This window comes from Falco peregrinus, chromosome Z (genome assembly GCF_023634155.1).
Source record: "Falco peregrinus isolate bFalPer1 chromosome Z, bFalPer1.pri, whole genome shotgun sequence".
Taxonomy (NCBI): domain Eukaryota; kingdom Metazoa; phylum Chordata; class Aves; order Falconiformes; family Falconidae; genus Falco; species Falco peregrinus.
The window spans coordinates 69,879,941-69,903,632 of NC_073739.1; the positions used below are offsets into that span (position 1 = coordinate 69,879,941).

At 42.1% G+C, this 23,692-nt stretch overlaps 1 protein-coding gene across 2 annotated transcripts in view; it reads left to right on the plus strand.

The window, feature by feature from the left end:
* The window catches only part of PLCXD3 (phosphatidylinositol specific phospholipase C X domain containing 3), an 85,037-nt gene that overhangs the window by 55,600 nt on the left and 5,745 nt on the right, over positions 1 to 23,692 (plus strand). The gene's annotated exons all lie outside the window — the stretch shown is intronic.

The following is a 23,692-nucleotide window of genomic DNA, read 5'->3' on the forward strand; positions in this document are numbered from 1 at the left end:
CAAATCTATCTGAATGATCAAGATCATTTAAGTTTTTATTTATGCATTAAGCTTCAGGTATTGGGTAAATATTTTTTTCATTTTGGCTTATCAGCAAAGCCTGACACTGCAGAATTTGCATCCTTAACTACCTTTATACACCTTAACAATGTGTGGCTTTTCTCTCTGCATACCATCATACGTTATATCAAAGATACCAGGACACCATTGGAGTGAACTCGCCTCCTGACAGGCATTCATTTATCATACAGGAAAGAGACTGCAGACCATTGTAGAGGTTCTGTACGTGGAATACTGTGTTGACAGTCCATTAATTGTTACATTACAAAAAGAGCCATCTGTGCAAAACATGCATTATTTATACCATTCTGACTTTGATAAATCAGAGCCAGTTTTCAGCTTAAAGGCATATATGTGTGACTGTGTTCTTGACAACTTGGTAGGAAACCTAACACAATGCCAAGACACAAGAGCTATTTTTTTCCCCTTAAAAAAATAAAGGGTTGCAGGGTGTCACAAATTTATAATGCATGTCAATGGCCTGCTAATGTTCTGCTCCCTGCCTGGATCTGCCTGTGCCAGGAAGGTGTATCGGGAACAGTCCCCTTCTGTGAGATGAATGATGCAGTGCCTGTGACACTGCAACCTGCAACAAAAACATGCCTCATTTTTGAGAAAGGTTGAGCCATTTTTATGGCAGATTTCCTAAGCAACTTTTAACTTGAAAAAACAGGGCAAAACTTTACCTGAAATGGTAAAACACTGATGCAGAAGGTTTTGTAAGCAGTGGAATATGATTCAGAAGTGCTTGAGTGACTGCACTTGAATATACTCCATGTATGTTTTTATAGGTTCCATTGGACTAGTGATCTTCCGTTCTGCTGAGTCTGAAGAGCACTTCTGTGTACTGAAATGCTACTTTGTTGATGGGTTTTACTGTTGAACACTCAACTTGTTTTTGAGGGATTTGTTTTCCCTGGTAAACATCTTTCCAAGTGTTCTTGTCTCTTCTCATTGCAGGGAGGTTGGACTAGATGACCTTTAAAGTTTGCTTGCCACACGAACTGTTCTATGATTCTTTAGCACAATCAAGAAACTACCAGGTTCTTCTTAAAGCTTGCTGCATCATTAAAATAACCATTAAAAAAATCTTTTCTTCTTTGGCTCGTAATGTGCTTCCTTGAAGCTGCTTAGAAAAATAAAAACTTCAAATGGATTCTGGATGTGTTTGGCTAAGCTCTGAATGACTTGAGCCTTTGAAGCCTTAGAATGCCTTTCTCTACAGCAAATTTTGAGATTATAAACTAACTTGAAATGTCAGTAACTGAGTAACAGTATCTGAATAACAGTTATAACAGTAACAGGGCTGGAATACCTGGAAATGTTGGTTTTCCAAATTTAACAGATTTTTTTGCATGAGCAACGTGTGTAATCATGTCTGCTGCAAGAATACTTTTTCCCTTCTTTGCCTAGCTCTTAACCTTTGCAAAAGAAAAGGACCTTTAAAATTATCTCCAAAGCTAGTATTTAATCTTCCAAGAGTGGCATCTCATTTTGAATTTTTATTTTTATTACAAAACTGTACTGTAGGAAGACACAGTCTTGGCATGTGTGTTAATTTACATACAAACTGAGTTTGTATATTGAGTGAACTGCTCTAAAAGTAAACATCAAGTATACTCAGAACTGCTCCTCATTTGATGATGATAAAAAAATAAATAATGAGCAATTAAATCATGCAGCACAGTAAGTAGAATTTGCAGAATTCTCTACAGTCTCACTGCATTAATGCATTTCAGTAATTTAGAAGTATGTAAACCATGCTAATGGAGCCAGGGCATATATGGTCCAGCTGCACTGTGTTCGTGCATGAACTATCTGCTAAAAAAAAAAAAATTAAAAAAAATTGTAAAAACATTATTCTGTACCTTTCAAAATAAATGCACAGATCAGATCCCATTATTGTGTCCAGGTGGTAGATAACATATGTGCTTTTGTTGCCAGTTTCTGTATAGATTTATACATTTTGTACTATTTTCTACTTATTAATGAACGCTGGCAAAGAGCTTTGCATTAAGAATGCAGTACCTTACTCTTGACAGCAGTTTTGTAACCATACTTGGATGGTGGTTTTCCCTTGCATTGAATTTTGAAAGATCTGAATGCAAAAGCACAGTAAGGTTGGATTTTTCAAATAATTCTGGTGTGATGTATTTGCCCCTAAATTAAATTTTACATTTAAGAAATGTTCATTTTGCATTTTCAAATAAAACCTGTTGTCTCTCCATGCACCCCCCACCCCCGGCATCTGTACAGTGGCAATTTACATGTTCTGTGATGTTGTTTGTTATCCATGAGATTATTTACAATTTGAGCATTGGCCACCTTAGTGGAAGAACTTGTTTTCTCTCAGTTGCAGCATCTGTCAGACCTGGAAAAGTATGAGTGGGTGCCATACAGCAATCCATGCTCCTTTCTGCTTCTTTGTAGCTGATGTTGTGAAAGAGCATGGTAAAATATTATTCCATAGCCAGGATGGTTGGTTTAATAGCTTTTCATCATGGCTGCATGTGGTGGTGCAGGTCCACATGTTCAAACTTCAGTAGAGCAGTCTCCTAAGGCAATACATTTCAGAAGGAGATGAGATGTTATTTGTCAGCCTGTTACCCACAGCACAGGTATGCACAATAGGGAGGTCCATGGTAACCTTGATTAAAAAACAGAACAAAAAACCAAACCAAAACAAACCCCAAAACCAAACCAAACAACCCCACAAACACACACACACCCCAGAAAAAAAAATAAATAGTTTCATGCTCCTAGGACTGGATTCAGTAGAAGATATGCCAGGACTAATTTTTACTGATAATGCTTGCTTGCAGGTTTTGCTGTCATCACAGGTAATGCTCTGTGGGACAATGACTTGAAAGAAGGAGAAAATATAAAGCTATCAAGCTTTCTATCCTGCACAAATAAAAGAGGGAAAAACTATTTCCTTAAGCTCTTCCTAGGACTGTAGCTCAGCATTACAAAACTTTTTAACACAGCTGTCATGTTCATTACTTGAATGAGGAGAGTTGCTTGAGTGTGTGTACATTATTTTTCTTGCATTTGCTGAAAATCTTTGAGGACTTCACTGTGCTTTCAGGCTTAGCATTGTCATGTGCTGTTGAAATGCCAAGAAATACTCTCTGATGAGCAACAGTACATACCAAATGAATTACGTATCCTCTGCTTATTGAATTAACTTCACAGTGAGGCAGCTGCCTTCTGTGCATCTGAAAGGTGGTTGTGAAACAGCCTTTTGATGACTGTAGACCTGTTCTTCATAATAATCTGGTTTGTTTTCTGATTTGCAGTGAAATTACTAATTTTTATCTGTGACACTGGAGACAGCATGATATTCTCTTTGTTGTCTCTGAGGTTGAATAATATAGAGGAAGAATACATATCCTTCAAAGGATGCAAAAATCCTGTGCTACTTTTAAAGCTTTCAAGAAATAGAAAATAAACACATACTCAGCCGGTTATCCTTAGAGATTAATTTGGAAATCAAGTGACAGTGTTCCCTGTAGCTCACATGTGACTAAATCCTTGCCTATCATGCTAAAGCTTCCCCCTTAGCAACCAAAGCAAATAATAAAATAAAATAAAAAAATTTTAAAAATCCTGTATATAAGAATGAACCTTTGAAGTGCAGGCAGAGCAGCCACACTATTAACATAACGGGTGGTAAGTAGGCCACAGAAACTCTCTGGAGAAAAGCCATCTCTGGGTGCAGTCATAAACTAAGCAGGGTCAGATATAGCTAGCAAATAGGTGGATATTATATGAAAAATAATCCCTGAAGTTGCAAGAAGTGGAATTTTTTTGAGCTGGTTACTGAAGGTGCACTCCTTCTCCAAGCCATATCTCGGCCAGCTGAATTTTCAAGAGTTTATGTTGCTGGAGGAGTGAGATTTGATTATATTTTGATCCATGATTGCTACCGACAACTGATGCAGTTCTTAAACTATGTTATGTGAAAAATAAAACCAGCAGAAAAATGTATTTTCCTAATTGTCTGGGCATCCCTCCTGCTTGTAACCTGGATGTATGTCTCCGTTTGGAGCTGCAGGAGAGCAGCAGGCTCTGATGAGCTGGTTTGGGTTTAGGACTCAGCAGCCCCATAGCGGTGCAGGTGGCGTGTGAGCCCTTTAATGCAGAGAGGCCAGCGTGGGCTCGGTCCCTCACTAGTGTGTGTGGTACAGGCACGCTTTGCCCTCACCGCATTGTGGAGGCAGCTTTCTGTGCTTGGGGGGGAGGGGGGTTGACCCCAGAAGGCCCAAATATAATTCCTGTTTATTATTAGGAATAATATTAGAATGCCATAAAACCTAAAGGCACAGGATTTTTAATAACTTCGTTAGGGAAAAGTGTATATCTACCTGTTAGTAGTCTGTGGGATTTAGTCCAGAAAGGAGGTTGGCATGGTGATCACCAGCTCTGTGACCACCAGTGTTGGTGGTGGCTTTGCTTTGCGGTGTTTGGGGTAGTTGGCTTGGGGTTTTCTTCTGGGTGTGGGGATGTCTCACTTTCCCTCTATTTGGCCTGCTTGTAACTTTTATCATGTTATGCACCAAAACACTTGCTTGCAGTTATAGTATATACTGCATGACAACTTGTAAAAATATTTTTATGTGAGATCCTATCATCACAGTCTGACCCTGTGTATACAGAAAGCACCAAGTGTTTTTCATCATGAAAAGGAAGTGTTCATTCCCTCAGCCCTGCTGCTGTAAGCTGTCACTAATGTCTACTTGTCTTAAAGATTTCATGCTTCAACCTGCACAGCTACTGTAGTGAAATTGCAAATGGCTCATTAAGTCATCTGGGTTTTCTTTGATCTTTCTGACATTACTTAGATCTCTAAGGAAACTCTACAGCTAATACATGCTAACAAGTGCTGACTGTGGGGAGAAATACATTTGTTGATGCTGGGCCTGGATCTGCCTAGCTGCTTTTACCTCATTGTGAAGGAAGCTGTTCCTTAATGGGTTGATCCTTTTCCTCTTCATTTATAAAGTACAAAATGAGCACAGCGGTTTACACAAAGAAGCCTTTCCAGATTGATTCGCAAGGTGGCATTCAAGCAGATAATGACTTTCTGTAATACAAAGACATTTAATACAAACACAAGCAAATACAAGCTCAGCACGCATGACGTCTATGTCTCTATGTTGTATTAGCACTTGCATGCATTGCCTTCAGGACTAGGTGAGTAAGTAGGTCTATAGGCACGTCCTTGTCAATTTTTAAGCAGAGAACTGGGCAGCTCTGGACTAACTAACATGCAGTTACTATATGTTTGGAAGTTTGAATTTTTAGTCTTGGGTAGCTTCTCTGTGGTCCTGGAGTGGTAGGACATGGATAGAAATTGTCAGAATATTCCTGTCAGCTCTGAAAACCCTGTTGCATGTGCTGTATCGTTCCTGATGGATTTGGGCAATTCTCAGCACCTTCTAAAGCCTTAGAGGACTTTTAGTTGTAATCTAGAGAGAACACATCCACACTGTCCCTGGAGAAGTCACCTGCGTATCCCCAGCTTCTGCAGTGGCTGTCTGCACTTGCATGGTAGGCTAAGGGAGCTACAGAAAGCCCCTGGGATCCATTGTCAGGAGGTACACCAAGCTTCCAATTAGTTTTACTAAACAGTGCCCCGTGCTTACAATTAGCCTTTGTAGACTGAATGAGCAGTTAGACATGCAGGCTATAGCCAGAGCTGTATCAGGGCAAAGCATGTCGAAGAAACAGTAAGGGATCCTGGCTCCCTGGTGCCACATTTGTACAAAAGAAACAGCTGGAACAGAGGTAGTGGGAAAGGACTTGTAAACAGGGAAGACAGACTAAAGGTGTCGCTGATGTACCACCTTCTGTATGGTGCAGAACTTGCATAGGGTATAAAAATGACCATGTTTTTCTTCCATTAAAACAGTGATGCTAAAAATTGTTCCCTGGGAATTTGGTAATGTCTGGGATGGAATGCAATTCTTTCTTAGAGAACCACTGTCATGGTGAAAGATGCTGGTTTGATACCATATAAAGCTTAGTTTTATTTCTTTTCTTAAAGCCTGGAAATATTTAATCCTATTTTATTGATTTTATTTTTTTCCACTACAACATTACTCCTAGGCAAAGGCTTTATAATTCTGTTTTCTATCAGGATTGATTGGGGATGGGGGGAGCTGAGTGGGGTGTGTGTGTGTGTGTGTGTGTGTAGCTAAGTTATAAACTTCATGTAGTCAGAGATTATAGTAAGAGCTTGTCTATAATTATAATGATAGCATCGCATGCATTGTCCTAGGCTGTACAGTTGCTTCAACAGAGAGCAACCTATCATAGTAAAATGTCTTTCAGTTTTTCTCAGACACTAAGAAAAATAATGGAAGACATATCTTTAAGACATTGAATGATCACACAGTGGGATTTGACCTTTGGCAAGATTTTAATATTGTAGCTGTTGATCTGAGTGGTTTTGTAACTAAGCAACTGTCATCCAGAATGTATTATAAAATAGTATTAAGATATGAAGGACACTGAGTGGACTAGGAACCATGGTGAGATGCAGGCACTCTCCCACTGAAAATTTTTGGTTTCTGAGCCATAGCACAGGGGAGGAACCTTACTATAATTTCTTTCATGGTGGGGTGTTGAAACCTACTTAACTTTCTTTCAGACAGCTCCGTGATGCTCTCAGTTGTGCCAGCAAGCACTATTGTGTAGTAAATCAGATCTTGGGTGATGGGCTCCTTAATTTTGCTGCTGGACAGTGAAGGACAGCCATGGACTTTTATTCCCTTCCCAGGAGGATTTACATACTCTGAGGTCTGAAACTGGCTCCTCTCCTTTTCCAGTGAGACCTGTTCAAATTACATCCCTGAAGCAATGCCATAATACAGATAATTCCTGCAGGTGTGGCAGTGTGCTGTGTTGCTTGCGTAACTGGGAAGGGAACGTTTTAGCCAGTGTGCTCACTGCCTTGTTTGCCAGGGTTTGAGAGGATATTGCAAAGAAGCTCACCTCCTTATGAGCAGGCTTCTTCCCAGAGTTAAATTCCTTACAGTTTCCCTTGGTTTTGCTGCTTACCAGAGGACAGCAACAACAGGGCCACCCTTCTGCTCCCTGCTTTTAATTGAGGATAATGCTAAGGCAGTGAGGACTCAACTCCTCAGTACTCTTCCCTGCTGTCCCAACTGAGCCATCAGCTGGGTGGTGCTTGTGACTACTGTCCCTACATCAGGAGAAGGATCTGCCTCCACTAAGGACCACTGTTGTCACATCGTTTCCTTGGCTGCCTTTCACCATCTCTCTCCTCCCATGCATACTTTCTTTACTTTGCTTTCATTTCTGCCTTAGGGGTGTGGCAAGCAGTCAGCCCAGCAAGTTTCATTTTTACTTCAGCTGCATATGCAGTGGTGATGGTTAGGATTTGGACAATTGAGATTAAATAATTAAACCTGAAACCAGTGTTACCATCAAGCCTTTAAGGTTGCCACTTGGAGGAATTAGGAGAGGATGTTGTGTACCCGGAGATGCTGTTTCAGGCAGTCATAGGGTGCAAGGTGGGCGGTCCAGAAGTTTATTGCTGCAAGGTCATCAAGGTGTTTGTGTGTTGTCTAAGACAGGCACTGTTTCTCTGAAGAGTATGAGAGTGTGGCAAGTGTCTGTGCCTGGTTTGGTCCATCTGTTAAGCATCCTTCTGCAGAAGGTAAAGGACAGGGCTCAGCTGAGAGGGATGAGTAAGGTCACCTCTGTGGCACTGGAAAGCAGAGCCATGCTCTCTTCCTGCTCTCACACCAGGCACAATAAATTCTGCGCCTGTTGCTAATCTCTGCTCAGAGAGTGTTTGGCTGATAATAATCTGTCTTACCTAGTGGCATTTGTGGCTGGCTCCCTCTCTCCATCAGACAGCTTTTCAGTGCTATTACTGTCTGACTGCACTAGAACAGAAGAGACATAAATTCAGCTTGAATGGTTTTCTCTTGGTGAAAATCCTCCTTTGAGCTCTGCAGTCTGAGGAACATTTGTGGGAGTAGTAATCCATATGAGGAACATCTGGTTTTGTTTTTTTTTTTTCCTAAACTATTTGTCATGAGAGTTATCGGTGGGCTGTTGCTGAAAAATAATTTCTAGCTCAGGCAGGACTTTTCTTTATTCTCTAGTAACTGGAAATAGTGCATTGGATGGACTGACCACAGGCTTGTTACTGCAGTTCCCTCTAGTAACCTCCTAGCTTCTTTTCTGCTTGCAGCCAGCATCAGCCATACTGCCTGTGCAGCTTTTCTCAGGGTACATCTATTCTGAGATCCAGACTCACATCTGGTTATTTTTTAAAGTAGTGTGTACTTTTCTCCAGGTGTATGCTTGTGAACTCTTCTCATCTCTCAAATAATGTGTCTGCTGATGCACAATATACCAGTGCATTGGGATGTGCTGACCCGAGTCAGTTCTGCATGGAGGTGTGCAAGGTCTCTCTGGCTGGTCTTTGACACTTGAGGTGAGGCAGATGCTCATCTGAGGCTGAACACCATCAGCATCTTGTGTGAGAGGTCTGCAGAAGGAAGGGGACTGCAGCAGCTCTATGGTGAACGTGCAGCTTGATCTGTATCCCACAAGAGTGTGAGCCACTGCAGGGACTCTCATGCTCAGTGCATGGCTGATGTAACAGGTCTGTGTTTTCTTGTGCTGATGGAGTGGAGTGGTCCAGCACTGTCTCCATGTCATGGTTAAAGAGGAGGGAACGACCTCTCTCTGCAACCTCTCTTGGCAGTCTCTCTTCCCACGCCTATTGAGTGGATGGACCTCAAGGCAGGGAGTGGGGGAGCAAAGTCCCTCCCACTGTAAGAGAAAAACAGGTTCAAGACCCCCCTGAAGAATCTGAAAATACAGAGGTTTATGGGATCTGACAAGATGCATCCCAGAGTCCTGAGGGAATGGGCTGATGGGGTTGCCAAGCTGCTTTCCATGGTATTTGAAAGGTCCTGGCAGTCAGGTGAAGTCCCCGGAGACTGGCAAAAGGGCAGCATTGCACCCATTTTTACCAAGGGTAGACGGGAGGGCCCTGGGAATCTACTGACCTGCCAGCCTCCCCTCTGTGCCTGAGAAGGTCGTGGAACAGACTCTTCTAGAAGCTCGCTAAGACCTGTGGAGGGCAGGGAGGTGATTCAAGACAGCCAGCATGGCTTCACCAAGGGCAGGTCCTGCCTGACCAACCCGGTGGCCTTCTATGATGGAGCGACTACATGCATCAGTGGACAGGGGAAGACCTGCAGGTGCCATCTATCTGGACTTCTGTAAGGCCTTTGACACGGTCCCTGACAATATCCTTCTTTCTAAATTGGAGATATGGATTTGATGGGTGGACTATTCAGTGGATAAGTAATGGGCTGGATGGTCATATCAAGGGAGAAGTGGCTCCATGTCCCGATGGAGTACAGTGATGAGTGGTATCCCTCAGGTGTCTGTATTGGGACCAGCCCTGTTTAATATCTTAATCAGTGACAGACAGTGAGATTGAGTGCACCCTCAGCAGATTTGCAGGTGACTCCGAGCTGAGTGGTGCGGTTGACATGCCTGAGGAATGCCATCCAGTGGGACCTGGACAAACTCAAGAAGTGGGCCCATGTAAACCTCTTGAGGTTTAACAAGAAAGTGTGCAAGGTCCTACACCTGGTCAGGGGAACCCCTGGTATCAATGCTGGCTAGGGGATGAATGAATTGAGGGCAGCCCTGTGGATAAGGACTTGGAGGTACTGGTGGGTAAAAAAGCAGAACATGAACTGGAAACATGCACACACAGCCCAGAAAGCAAACCATATGGACTGCACCAAAAGCAGTGTGGCCAGCAGGGCAAGGGAAGTGATTCTGCCCCTCCACTCTGCTCTGTTGAGACCTCACCTGGGGTACTGCATCCAGCTCTGCAGCCCTCAATACAAGAAAGACAAGGACCTGTTGGAGTGGGTCCAAAGGAAGGCCAAAAAATGGTCAGAGGGATGGAACACCTTTCCTATGTGGACAGGCTGAGAGAGTTAGGGTTGTTCAACCTAGAGAAGAGAAGGCTCTGGGGAGACTTTACTGCAGCCTTTCAACAGTTCAAGGGGGCTTATAAGAAAGATGGGGACAGACTTTTTAGCAGGACCTGCAGTGATAGGGGTAATGGTTTTAAACTAAAAGAGGGTAGGTTCAGATGAGATATAAGGAAGAATTTTATTATGATGAGGGTAGTAACACTGGAACAAGTTGCCCAGGGAGGCGGTAGTCACCCCATCCCTGGAACCATTCAAGGCCAGGTGTAGGGGGCTTTGAGCAACCTGAGCTGGTTGAAGATGTTCCTGCTGATTGCAGGGGGCTGGACTAGCTGGCCTTTACAGGTCACTGCTGACCCAAACTGTTCTGTGTTTCTATGACTTCTTTGTTATGATGACTCTCAATCAAAGATCTATCTTGGCTTTACCCTGGGAGGATTTTAGTTTATTGTTGATGTATCCTTTGCAATCCCTTGCTATATTTTTACAAGCTATAGAATGCATTTTTTAGTCTACCTTTTCTCTTGTGGTCTCTGATGTGGTTTGTTTCATTTGTGATATAGCAACCCTGTTTCATCAATATGGAGTTCTCATTAAATAAAATACAAGATCAGTTCAGAAGTTACCAGTATTACGGGAAAAATGAGAGTGCTTACAATATCTGCCTACTCGTAGTGCTGATCAGAGCCAGTAAGAGCTCTCCAAATCATCAAAACATTTTTGTTTTTAAAGCTAATTTGAGGTCACATAAGTGGTATGTTGGTTAATATTTTATTTCCTTGTTTAGGAGTTTGGTCTACAGTTGTTAGATGTGGCAGCAAGTGCATGTTTGTGTAAATTGTTTCAGCCTAGCAATTACAAAACCACTTGTCCTTTTTCCCATTAGTGCAGCTTTTTATTGAAAACTGCAGGTGTTTTAAGTTTTACTCTTTTTTTCAGGAATGTATCTTTCAGTGTTTTTCTCCAAGGGAAGTCTATTTTAGCAAAATAATTAATATGTCAAAACATTGCAACTTTGTACTTCTATTACATTTGTCTTATCTTCAGATTTATGCTACAGTGTTAATAGCAATGTTTAAAGCTGCTTCTATATTCACAAGTTTTCATTTCTGTTTTCAGAAATAGGTCTTGAACTTTATTTGATGGTAAAGGCCAACATTTTCTATTTGCTTTCTAATTAGAAACAAAATCACATTTTGAAATGCTGGAGTTTCTCACAGAACAGCAGTTCTTCATTTCAGACTAGACAAACCACAATAGTCATGTGGCACTAAAGTACCCAGCCTTTACTTGCCCCTCAATATCATTGTTGATCAAGTGACAGTCTGCAGACAATATCATACTTTTTCTCTCATTCCTAATGTCCATTTTAATTTTGTTTATGTCTATTAGAAATGACATTTTTATCCATTAGTTATAGGGTGACTACTACTGGCTAAGTAAAGCAGAAGTATTATTAACAATAATTTACCTGGTGTGCACGGTAATAAAACACTGTGGAAGGACAGAATTCTTCAGGGAGACACTATCTAAGACAGAGTGTGGCACATCTCCAGGACTTTTACCTTTTTGCAGAAAAAGTAAGTCAGAACCTGTTTTTAATTCTTCTCTAAGAAAGTTCAACCTCATTATTTTTACCAAGTGAAATGCCCTGACTGCCCTCTTTAAAATTCAAAATGATTTGAAGTCAAGGCAGACAGCATGATGGTAGATGTAGTCTAGTTAGTGATTTGGGACTATGCAATGTGAAAGAATCTGACTCAGCTTTATGACTGATCTGAATTTTGTTGTCAGTCATGTTGCCATTGATTGCATCATTCACACATTTCAAGGCTGCTGGCTGTAAGTTTGAGTTAAAAGAAAATATGACTATCAGCATTTGATTACAAAATCTGCCAATGATCACTGTTAAAAACAAGGGCTTGAAGGTCAACAGAGGTGTCTACCAGAGTGAAATAAGCAGATTTTATTGCTTCCAGGAGATTCCTTTGCACAGTGCAGTAAGTAAACTGTACCACTGTTACCTTAATGATAGACCCTTCTGAGCTGGTTAAAATAACTGTATTAATCCTGCTTCTCTTCATGTTAGGTTCTGCTATATTCAGTGTGGAGCTTGGAAGTTAGTTTTTCATCCAGTTTTTGAATTGTCAGAATTCTTCTTGGAGTCATCTGGGAGCCTTCTGGTATCACATCTCCTGGTATCACTGGGGAACATGTTTTATAAAAGCTTTAAGAAGTGAATACATTTAAACAGGGAGGAGAGTGATCTGTCTAATCTCCATAGCAGAACTGCTGAAGGACTAGCATGAGCATTGCACGCATTAAAGCAGACCTATGAAAACAGTGGTTTAGAGCACAGAGCCGCAAACATAATGCCCTTATCTAAAAATGGCAGGGGAATGGTCTGAGCTCCCACAGGCTTTTGGGAGAAGGCGAGGCTGAAGAGCTTAACTGGAAAGGAGTGATAATTAAAGATACAGAGGCTAATGGAAAGTAAGACAAATGTGGATGAGGTTTCGCCAAAAGTGGATGGTGTCAAATGATCTTCATTTGGTTTTGTAACTAATAATATGGAAGTTTTACAGGAAAATTCTGGGATTTCAATAATGCAGCTGGTAAAGTGTTGAATGGGATATTGCAAATTCCAAAATGAAATTTGGGAGTCAGAAATGGAGTTGGGACTGGTTGGAAGTACTAGACTGAAGAGAAGGTAATGGTAGCATTCCTCAGAGAGCCTGGTTGTCTCTGATATTTCTGTGAAGGACCTTGAATTCAGCTTTAGGAGACTGCTGATGGAGTTTGCTGATAACACAAAGTAAGAGGCTATCTTGATAGCTGGGAAGCTGAGGGATGACATACAGCAAGAACTGGATGCCTGCAGAATTTAGAAATGAGCTGGAATTCAGTGGTATAAAATGCAAGGTCGTAATGATAGGAGCAGGCTCTGGTAAGGTGGATCTCATCAGCTGGGGATGAGAGTGTCGCCCCTGCCTGGCTAAAGCTGAGCCCTCAGTGGAAAGCATCTGTGAAAAAAGCACTATCTTCTTGATATGCACTGAGGCATTTCCAGCATGTGCAGATTGCTGCCCAAGGTGTGAGTAGGGTATTTTTAGGATATTCTGTGCAATTCTGATCATCCATGTTCAGAGCAGCAGATTAAAATTGGCACAAGATGCAGAGAGGGACTACTAACTAGGATAATCTGGGAATTAATTGCTGAAGACATAGAGAGACCTTGTCTTGTTTATCCTAGCACATAGCTGTGTGATTGCTGTCTATAAATACCACAGGTGAATAAATACCAGGGAGGAAGGCCGGTGTTCTCACAAGAGCAACAGTTACACATTGACTAAATAAATTCAGGCTGGAAGTGAGAGAAGGGCTCCTTGCCATCAGAGCAGTGAAGTTTTCCAGCAGTGTTGGAGCTGGAGAAGCCTGGGTGAGAAAGCTGACTGCTTTTAATATGAGCTGTGTCAGCTTTTGAAAGAGGAACAGTGATCATTTGCAGATTCCTCCCACACCCCCTTCTGCAGGAGAACATCGTGGCTGCTAACCTGTCTTTTCAAAGGCAGCTGTGCACGGTCTTGTCCGTGCCACCTGCTTTGTCACTGGAGATGACAGGACAGGACTGCAGGGTGCAGCATTCTTTTCCCTGCCAGGTGCTTGCAAGGAGCCCTGGGAGCAGTCTGGTCTTGAGGCATGCGAGGAGCTGCTGCCTGGTGATGGGGAAGCAGGCACTCCTGCAGTATTCATTCATAACCCCACTGGTTATTGAGAAGTCAGAGAAGCCTGTGTCAGGGGGACGAGACCTCCTGACATGGGACCATGTTGGTAGGAAAAGATGGTCTGGTGAGCATGTCTCCCTCAGCTGTAGCTAGAGCAAACGTTTTTCACTGTGAAAGAGCAGTGGCTGTTCCGTAATATCTCCTGGGTATTGTATCTGAAATAATTATAATGGATATAATACAGGGTTTATCATACAAATTCTTTGGGCTTCTTAATACTGGGTAGTGAGGAAAGCAAGTGGAAGGAATGAGTAATAATAGCTCAGGGAAGGCTGCTCCTGGTAAATGATGCACAGCAATGCCCAGAATGCTGTTTAGGAGGATATTGCCTCTGGGATCCAGCTGATTAACAAAGCTGGCTTAGCTGTGTGAGGCCAGAGCTAGAAGCCAGAAGTTGTATAAAGGATAATAAGCAGCTTAGTCTCCCTCTGTGGTGAGATGAGGCAGTTGTGGAGGAGCTAGTGGATGTGTGATGGCCCTGGGCATCCTGCAGGCTGTAGTCCAGGTGCCAAGCGGATGTGCTGGGTGGCAAAACCCTAGGTGGCAGTGACAGCAGCATAATAAGGAACCTTGTAATAAGGAACCTATCTATTTGATACGCAGCTTGGAGGGGAAATGATAAAACCAGCTTTGCACATGAAGACTTGGTGGAGAAAGAGGTGGAGGAAGTTCAGTCCACACAAAAAGTCAGTTGCTAATAATCAAACGAAATGGCAGGAGGAAGCAGAAGAGGTGGTGCCTCAGATGGAGAGAGGTGCAGCAGGGAGGAATTTTTATGCTAAACAGAAATTTGCTGGAAGAACAGATTTCTGAGCACCACTATTTGTGAACTTGGGTCAAACCTGATGACTAAGTGAATTTGAGGAAAATATGTAGGAAAATATGTAGGAAAACATTTAGTATTTTCTAACTTAATATTTTAGAAATATTGAAGTGTTTTGACAGTGTGAAAATAAACTTGTATGTTAAAATAACACCTAATTTAAAATTAGTTAAATTTAAAAATACCAAAAAGTAAGAAAAGAATGTTTAATTTGGTATGTTGAACATAAACTAGAATTTTTTTTATTTGGCTGAAAAACTGTATGTTCCTATGTAATTTTGTCCCCCACCATCTCATTTTCTGACTTGTTTTAATCACATCATTCGAATCAGAGCTGTAATTATACTCAATTTCTGTTACTTGGGTGTGCAGCCTGAAGTTCTTACTATATTCTGTGCTGCTTCTTGCTGTCCAGATAGCAGTAGTGATGAAAAAAGGTACAGGGAGTTTGTGATTTTTCAAAGGCAGTTAATTTTCTCATAATTTTCCATTTAAACTTTGTTGGGTGAATTGCTTCATTGTAATCTACTTGATGATGTTTCATGAATGAAGCAAATTTCTGCTCTGAAGAATCAGAAAGTGTTAAATTCCTGGGAATGCTGCAAGACCCATATCTTTACTGCAAATTTCTCTTGTGGTTATTCTTTTTGCATTTTTCAACATTACAGTCAATATTAATTGTTGTACAATATGTCTAAATAATGTATTGTGGGATAAACTGAACGAGGTACCATGGCAAACAGCTGTGTGCAGTTTGTATACTTTGGTTGTCTGTTCTCTGGCACTGCAGACTGGCTTTGTATCTCCACTTGATGGAACAAAAATATTAGAACCACTTAGAGCTGTTTATCTGAAAGAAAATGGAAATTGCTTTGCTCTGTATTCAATCACAAAGGATTCAAATATAGGTCAGATTTAGTTCATTTTGAAGCATCTACAGGAAGAAAATTTTGCAGGCTATGCTATTAGACTAAAAAATATATTTAAGTGATTTAGATTTATTGTAGTGTCTATTTCAGTGGAAACTGTACGACGTGTGAAATTGTTACGGATCATACAGCAGAGTGACGGTGCTGGGAGCCAGGAGTTTCTTAGATAAACTTTACCTTCCACCTAGCTGTTCTGCTTTCCATGATAGTGATACATACCTCTTTACTGGCTTTTCCAGTTACTCAAAAGTGGGATTTTCAGAATCACTTTGCTAATTCATCTGTGTTCCAAGGTTCTGGGAGGACTAAGCACTAGTAAAAATCAACTCTTGTTGATTCAACACTTTGGTAGACTCTATTTCGTTGTTCTCCATATTAAATTTCAGAGCATTTCCTCCATGCACAACTTATTTTTTTCCTCATTCATTGCCTTTAATCCCTCTGTTCTTCCTTGCGTTGTTCAAATTTTGCATGCTCAACAATGTGAGTTTTTTAACAAGGGGCTGAGCCATCAGCAGCAAGTGAAACCGAACTGGGGAGTAGCTGAGCAGCTCTGTACCTGGGGTCCGCTACCAAGTTCCTCAGCAGGGTAGCTCTTTGAAAGGTCCCAGGTGACACATGGTGGCAACCCTTGGAGAGTTGGCTTGTCTGAGTCTGGTGGAGAAAGCCTTTGCCATGAATGGTCTATTACTGGCTACAACATATATGTGTGACAAAGCAGCTCCTGCTCTGCGTCAACTTTAACACCTGATCTGAATGGTGTAATACAGTGATTCAAGTGTAATGGGTGTATGAATAAATAATACTTTTTTTTAAAAGAACACAAAGACAGAGGGGAGAAAAGCCCCAAACCCGTAGCTGTTCCCTTGACAGGTGTGAGATGTTTTCATATGTAAAGCAGAGATTTTCTGTGTTTCAAAGGCAGTGGAATAACTTATAGTTCCTATTTCCGTAGTCCACACTTATTGTAATTTCTGTGAATTTCTTGAACAGTCAGATTTCTGCGTGGAACTGGGACCAGGACCAACTGTCTCAAGCCGTTAAAGTATGCTACATGCAGACACTTGTGTAAATGAGTGTTCAGGCTTATCTCTGGACTACAGAAGGCTGAAAGGAATGACATCTGAATGGCACTGAGATACTGACATCACTCTCTTCCCCTCCATTTTCGTAGCTTAAGACTTGCACCACTGTCATGAAAGTGGGGGATGTTTCTCCCCTGTGTGAACTCCAGCGAGATAACTGATTCACATAACATCATAGAATGGTTTGGGTTGGAAGGGACCATAAAGATCACATACTTCCAACCCCCCTGCCATGGATAGGGACACCCTCCACTAGCCCAGGTTGCTCAAAGCCCCATCCAGCCTGGCCTTGGACACTGGGATGGGGCATCCACAGCTTCTCTGGGCAGCCTGTGCCAGTGCCTCACCACCCTCGCAGTAAAGAACTTTTTCCTAATTGATCTAAATCTACCCTCTTTCAGTTTAAAGCCCTTCCCTCTTGTCCTATCACTACATGCCCTTGTAAAAAGTCCCTCTCCAGCTTTCTTCTAGACCCCCTTTAGGTACTGGAAGGCTGTGATAAGGTCTCCCTGGTGCTTTCTGTTCTCCAGGCTGAACAATCCCAACTCTCCCAGCCTGTTTTCATAGGAGAGGTGCTCCAGCCAGACTCTGATCATCTTCATGGCCCTCTTCCAGACTCGCTCCAATGGGTCCCTGTCCTTATGTTGGGGGCTCCAGGGCTGGATGCAGTACTGCAGGTGCGGTCCCACCAGAGCAAAGCAGGGGGGCACAATCACCTCCCTCAGCCTGCTGGCCACATTTCTTTTGATGCAGCCCAGGATTCAGTTGGCTTTCTGGGCTTCAAGGGCACATTGCTGTGCTGTGTTGAGCTGCTTGTCCACCAACAGCCTCAAGCCTTTCTCCTCAAGGCTGCTCTCTACCCATTCTCTGCCCAGCCTGTATTTGTGCATGGGATTGGCCTGACCCAGCTGCAGGACCTTGCATTTGGCCATGAGATTTGCATGGTCCTACCTCTCAAGCCCATCAGGGTCCCTCTGGATGGCATCCCTTCCCTTCAGTGTGTTGATGGCACCAGAGAGCTTGGTGTCATCAGAAAATTTTCTGAGGGTGCACTTGATCCCACTGTCCACGTCAGCAACAAAGATGTTAGTGCTGTCCCCAATACAGACCCCACAGGAACCTGCTTGTCACCAGTCTCCACTTGGACATCAAGCTGTTGACCACAATTCTTTGAGTGAGACCGTCCAGCCAATTCCTTATCCACCAAGTGGTCCACCCATCAAATCTATGGGATTAGATTGGAGACAAGGTTGTTGTGCGGGACAGTGCCAAATGCTTTGCACAAGTCCAGGTTAGAAGAGCAGTTAATGAGCTTGTCTGACTTCATCTGCTGGATCACTGGAAAAAGCCAGCCTTTGAACACTGGAATCCTCATGGCAGGCAGTAATTTTCCTGTTAATCCATGGACTATCACGTATTTGTCCATACTAGCATAATTGCATGTGTTACAAGGCTGCCTTCAGTCATGATTTAAAAGCTAAATGCCTCACTTTGTGTGGTAGCCATTCAAGATTTGAGCTTTTGCATTACCCACTTCAGTTCCTCCTTACATTGACCAAAAGAGTAGCCAAAATACTAAGTTGCCTTATTAATGAGGTCTTTTATACTGCAAGGTCCCCTGAGTCCTTTCCCAGCTGTCTGCATTCCTAATGCTTTTAGTTAATGCCTTAGGTGCAAAGGAAAGGACCCCGATTGGAGAAGAATAGGATGTTGAACATTAATCACCTCCAGAACCACCATTTGCAGTTATTAAATATCCCATTGTATTTTTGTACAAGCATAGACGTGTAGGTTCAATAAATTCAGCTGAAATGTTCTTTGAAGGGAGGGCAGAGAAGGCTCTTTGCACTCGTTTCTTCCTCCCCTTAGAAATGAAACGCAGAAAGCTAACAACAGCTCAATAGGAGAGTGAAGACATCTGGCCCCTAGTGACTCTGCACAGTACTGTGATCAATTACGTTTAAAATATTCATCTGACCCCAGCACAGTAGTCTGCGTCATCTGATTAGATGTGTTTCCAAACTGTATAAAGCAATTGGAGATGACTGAATTATAGATAAGCAATTCAGAAGAATAAATTCAGGGCTGTTGGACGTTAATGTACGTAGTTCTTGTAAAATGACAACTTGTGGGCAATGTAACATCCATTCAGGATCCAGGGAAAGGAATTCTCATGAGTGCCTTTGAGACTATTAATAATAAAATTTCACCCGGGGGTGCCCAAATTTTCTGGTTGCAGTCAGTCTTGGCCTTGGTAGTGCCCATTTTGTGGCCACACTACTGCTGCTTAGAGAGCATCTGAGGCGTAAGGAAGTGAATCTAAGGAGTTCCTTCCCAGCCCGTTCATGCCAAGCTCATGTAAATCTCTGTGCTTTGGTTCATTTTTTCCTTGGTTGTGTCAATTCAACAGTTTGGGAGGTGCTGTTATAAATTAAACCTCATCAGTGCACTGGGCCATTTGGGACAGAGGGAGAGCAGAAATAGTTGATCTGTTTCTGTTAATCCAGACCATTTCCATGTGCTGGTTTTTATTTTGTCCCTACAGGTCTATTAGCACAACTGAGAGAATGGTAACTTGTGATCAGGGAGCAGAAACAAACAGCTGGCATGTAAAAAAAAAGGACCTTTTAAACTACTTTTGCCACAGAGAAAATTACGGTAGAATGATGTACTGTGGAGTGGTATCTAAAGTTCATGTTCTGCAGGGAAGCTTATTTACTGATGAACAGTAAATCTTTAGGAGGTGCAGAGTAAGGACATGGTAAATACCGTTGAGCAGCACACCTTAATGCCATTATTATTGGTGGCGTTTATTTGTAGGTAGCCCAGTTGAAGCTAATTGGGATGTATAAGAATATTTACATAAGGGATGCTCTGAATACAGAGGAAGGTTGTGACACCTCCATCGCTGGAGGCTTGTAAGTACTGATTAAATTGAACAATCACCGGGAGTGGTTTGTACCATTGATCTCAGTATAGTTGGTCCTACCAAGGATTAGCTGGATGAACTTGAACACTTTTCAAGGTTCTTTCCAATTGCAATTGTTATGATTCAGTGGCACATGAGACATCCATTGCTCCCACTGCAGCGAGAATTCTCAGCATCCTTGAAAAGCCACAGCCAGCATGTGCAGAATTACTGCTGCAGAATTAATCAGTGTTGGTGCAAACATGGGTAAAATTGGATGGAGGAGGGAAAAGTTAAAGAGTGTAGGGATTCAGGTTCAGGCTAGTGTGAGTACATCCTCCTGCAGGGGAATGCTGTTTTTCTTGAACAGTAACAACTATTTGCAAGAGGCTTCAGGAAGGCATGGTGTGTACTTTACTGGAGAGGGAAGAAATGCCACATGTAACTTTGCCCTGAGCAAGTGGACCTGCTTTAGTTCTCACTGATGTTACTGGGAATGGGCACTTAGTGCTTGGCAGCATCGCATTCTGTACATGAGACCAGTTTCTCACTCTGGATTAGGTTGTACTGGCTCCCTGTACTCCAGAAGAAAACCCGTTCTCTGCCTTTATTGATCCAGCTGTCATTAAAGCATTGAACAGCCCTTTTGTGTTTATGAAGTTGCTTTTCCTCCTTCTCTCCCTTGAAAGCTCTGCAGAGAGGGACGGCTGTTTCACCGCAGGAGGTCCTACCTTAGAGTGCTGCTGTCATTAGTCTTCTGTCATGTTGTCAGGCTTTGATGACTCAGGCATTATTAAAAAACAACTAACCAATCACCCCTCTTTCTGAATTAAAATATTCTAAGAGCAAAATTTTTAAAGCAAATTTTAATGTGATTATTTAGGTCATGTTTTCTTTCTGAAAGCTTGTAATGGGAGTCACAGTTTTGCTGCTTGAACTGAAGCTACTTGAATGTTTAATTACTACTTTTTAAACAAAACCATTGGAGTCCACTTGAGATCTTTGATGTATTAAAAAAAAAAAAAAGGGAAAAAGTAACTTCAGTATTCAATAGCTTTGAAAAGGGCCATGCATGTTTTGTAGTTTAGGGCAGTACTGCTGTGTTCTTTAACATATCTGGCCAGCCCCAACCCAGGTCAGTGGAGCTGCAGCAGGATGAAAATAGTGCCCCAGGTAGTGGGGCGAGGGGAGGAGACTCCTCTCTTCCTCCCTGCGCAGGTTTGGCTGACAACACACCTTCTCTCCTCCCTGGCTCTAGGCTAAGGCAGGCAGCAGCCTTCTGTTTGTGTGTGGCTCAGCATTACACTTGGTATTGGCAGCCCTTGGGGGTTAGGAGTGATTCCTTTGAGAAGTGGGATTATGGCTGCAAAGGTTGGACTGTACAGCTGTGGGATGCAGCCGACTCAGTTTAAGGACTCAAAGTATTCTGCAGCTGTCAGCAGCTGCCTGGTTCTTTGTAGCATGTTAATTTAGGAGTTTTCATCTTGTAGGCCCTTCAGAACATTTACTCATGCCACTGAAACCTGACAACACATCTCTGAGGCCAGTAGGACTCCTGATCAACTCATCCAACTTTCATTGCATCATTTACAGGAGGGGCAGATGAGGCACAGGAGAAGGGCTGGAAGACGAGTAGCCCTCAAGAGAGCTAGAGTGTCTCCTGCATGAGGTTTCAACAGTGCATTGCTGTCATTATTACCAGTGCAACACTGTTTTGTTAGGAAAAATCATTACACTAGCACAACAGAGCTGTGGATGCAGTTACCGTACAACTACACCTCTGTGATTAGTGGGGTAACAGCAGAGATTACTGGCATTGAGTATCTACAAATGTGGCCTGTACTCACATGGCTGGGCTGTCCTCAGCCTTGCAGGGTTGGGATCTGAAACACTGGTGCCAGAGCTCCACTGAGACCCTCAAGCATGGACATCCAGCATCCTCCACAGGAAAACTAGAACCCACTTAACACAGAGGCAGTGGTGCTATGGGAAGTTTGCAAGCTGAGAGGCATGCATATGCTTATGCACAAAATAATTTCTTACCAACATTGCAAGAATATGTATGAAGACCGCGGTACGTACTGAGTTTCTGTGAGCACAGTCATGTAGGTGGCTGCCACACAGCATGGTTTGTTCCTCTGACTAAAACCTTTAATGAGAACAATTACTAGTTTGAGGCTTGCAGAGACTGGAAATTACAAGGAAGGGTGAACAAGGTTTGTGTTGCTATCACAAAGGCACCCTGAGGAATGTTAAAGCAGGCTTATTCTAATAATTATTGTGAGCGTGTGAGATATTTGTACTAAAACGGAGCAGTGTATGATTTCTTACAGTCATTGATGTAATCCACTTTCTAGATGGCACTATGGGAAGAGGGTGATCTGTATGTTTTTTTTCTCTGAATTTCTATCATAAGTAGAGTTGTATAGCCTAGACCAGATCTTTGAGGTCAGTGGAAACTTCTGTTCAGGTGTTGTTTTTTTTACAGGACTGTGTTCTTTGCCTGTGCAATGCAAATAAGCTTTCTGTTGGACAATCTGATTAATTTTTTGACCTATCTATAAATGCTCTCTAACCTCATGAAAAAAATATTTCTGTGACTTCATCTAACAATTTGCATATGAGCAAATGGTCATGCAACCATGTCCTGTGTGAAATATCAGTAAAATGTAAATAACCCATTTAACTGCCAAGTCTAACTGGAGGTTAAATGGCTGGGCAAACGGAGTTTAAGATAGAGCTCTAATCAAAAGGTGGCATGACTATCTGTTAAAGGCTGGCTTATTAAGAATACAATAGGAAAAAGAAAACAGTATTTCAATCTATATTGCTATATTGACAGCAAACTCTATGGTCTGAGCACAGAACTGTATCAGAACTGCTTCAGAGCAAATAAAGGACACCAAAATAAGGTAATTATGCCTCAAGGGGGAGTAAAATATCAAGACTATCAACTTACGCAGAAGGAAGGAAGAAAAAATCTGTGCCTGCCTACAATCAATCAGTTCATTTAAACCTGAAACTCTTTGAGCTTAAACAGGAGGATATTAAAGACAAAGGCAACATACTGCCACCTTACAAGTTTAGCATTGTGTCTTTGTCAAATGTGCAGCAATATCTCTTGCATGTGAAGATGCTGTGGAGTTTTAAACTGCTCTGAGCTCCTTTTATCACCTTGGTGGTCTGTGCTGTTCTGCTGGGATCTGTCCTGGTTCTGGTTGCTCACAGATCTTTTCAAACAGTCCAGGCATTGCTGGGTATTTCACACCTGACCTGTGCCTGTTACAGTTCCATGGAGTGCAGATTGTCAGGATTGCATAAACTTAAATCTAAAGGTAGCTGGCTGAGTTCTTAAATCGCAGAGTGCTTTAGCTCAGTTTTATGAGCTAGTGTGCATACATACATGTTCTTCAGTCATATTGAATCAGTGAGTGAAATAAAATGTGTTGCTGGGCTTAAATGTGGATCTTATGATGGATTTAAGCACATTTTGCAGCAGCAAAACCTTAAGTGTTGTGCATTCTCCTGGAAAATGATAGAAGGGACTAATTATAACTGCTTGGGTTTTTCTGTACTGAACTGTTTTGAAAACTGAATGATTCTGATGACCACTGACAAGTACAAGTACAAGACACTGACAAGTGTCTGCCAACAGTTCTGTTTTCTTCAGGTCTATTTTCCTAAAGCTTTTGGGAGCAGATTTAGGTTCAGTATGTTCAGCTTGATTTAAATTCCTGTCAGACCAACAATTTACATCTACCTTACCTCTGTGAAAAAGGATGTACAGCATGCTGGGTGAGGGGGAATCACAGATTTATAGATGTTAGAGCAAAGGGAGAACACAGTGTTTATCTATACTGTGGCCCTGCCCAGTCCATAGGTTCTTTCATTTATCGCAGCAGCCTGACGTTGACTGAGAGTGTATTTTTTGAACAATATCCAGGCTTGAGTTAAAGACTCCAAGTGCTACAGAGTTTGTCACAGTCATTGGGAGTTTGTTCCAATGGTCAATTACCCTTTCTCTGAAAAATGCCCTCTCTCTGAAAAATATGTACCTTATTTTCTTGGAATGCTGTTAACTTCTGTCTTCTGAAAACT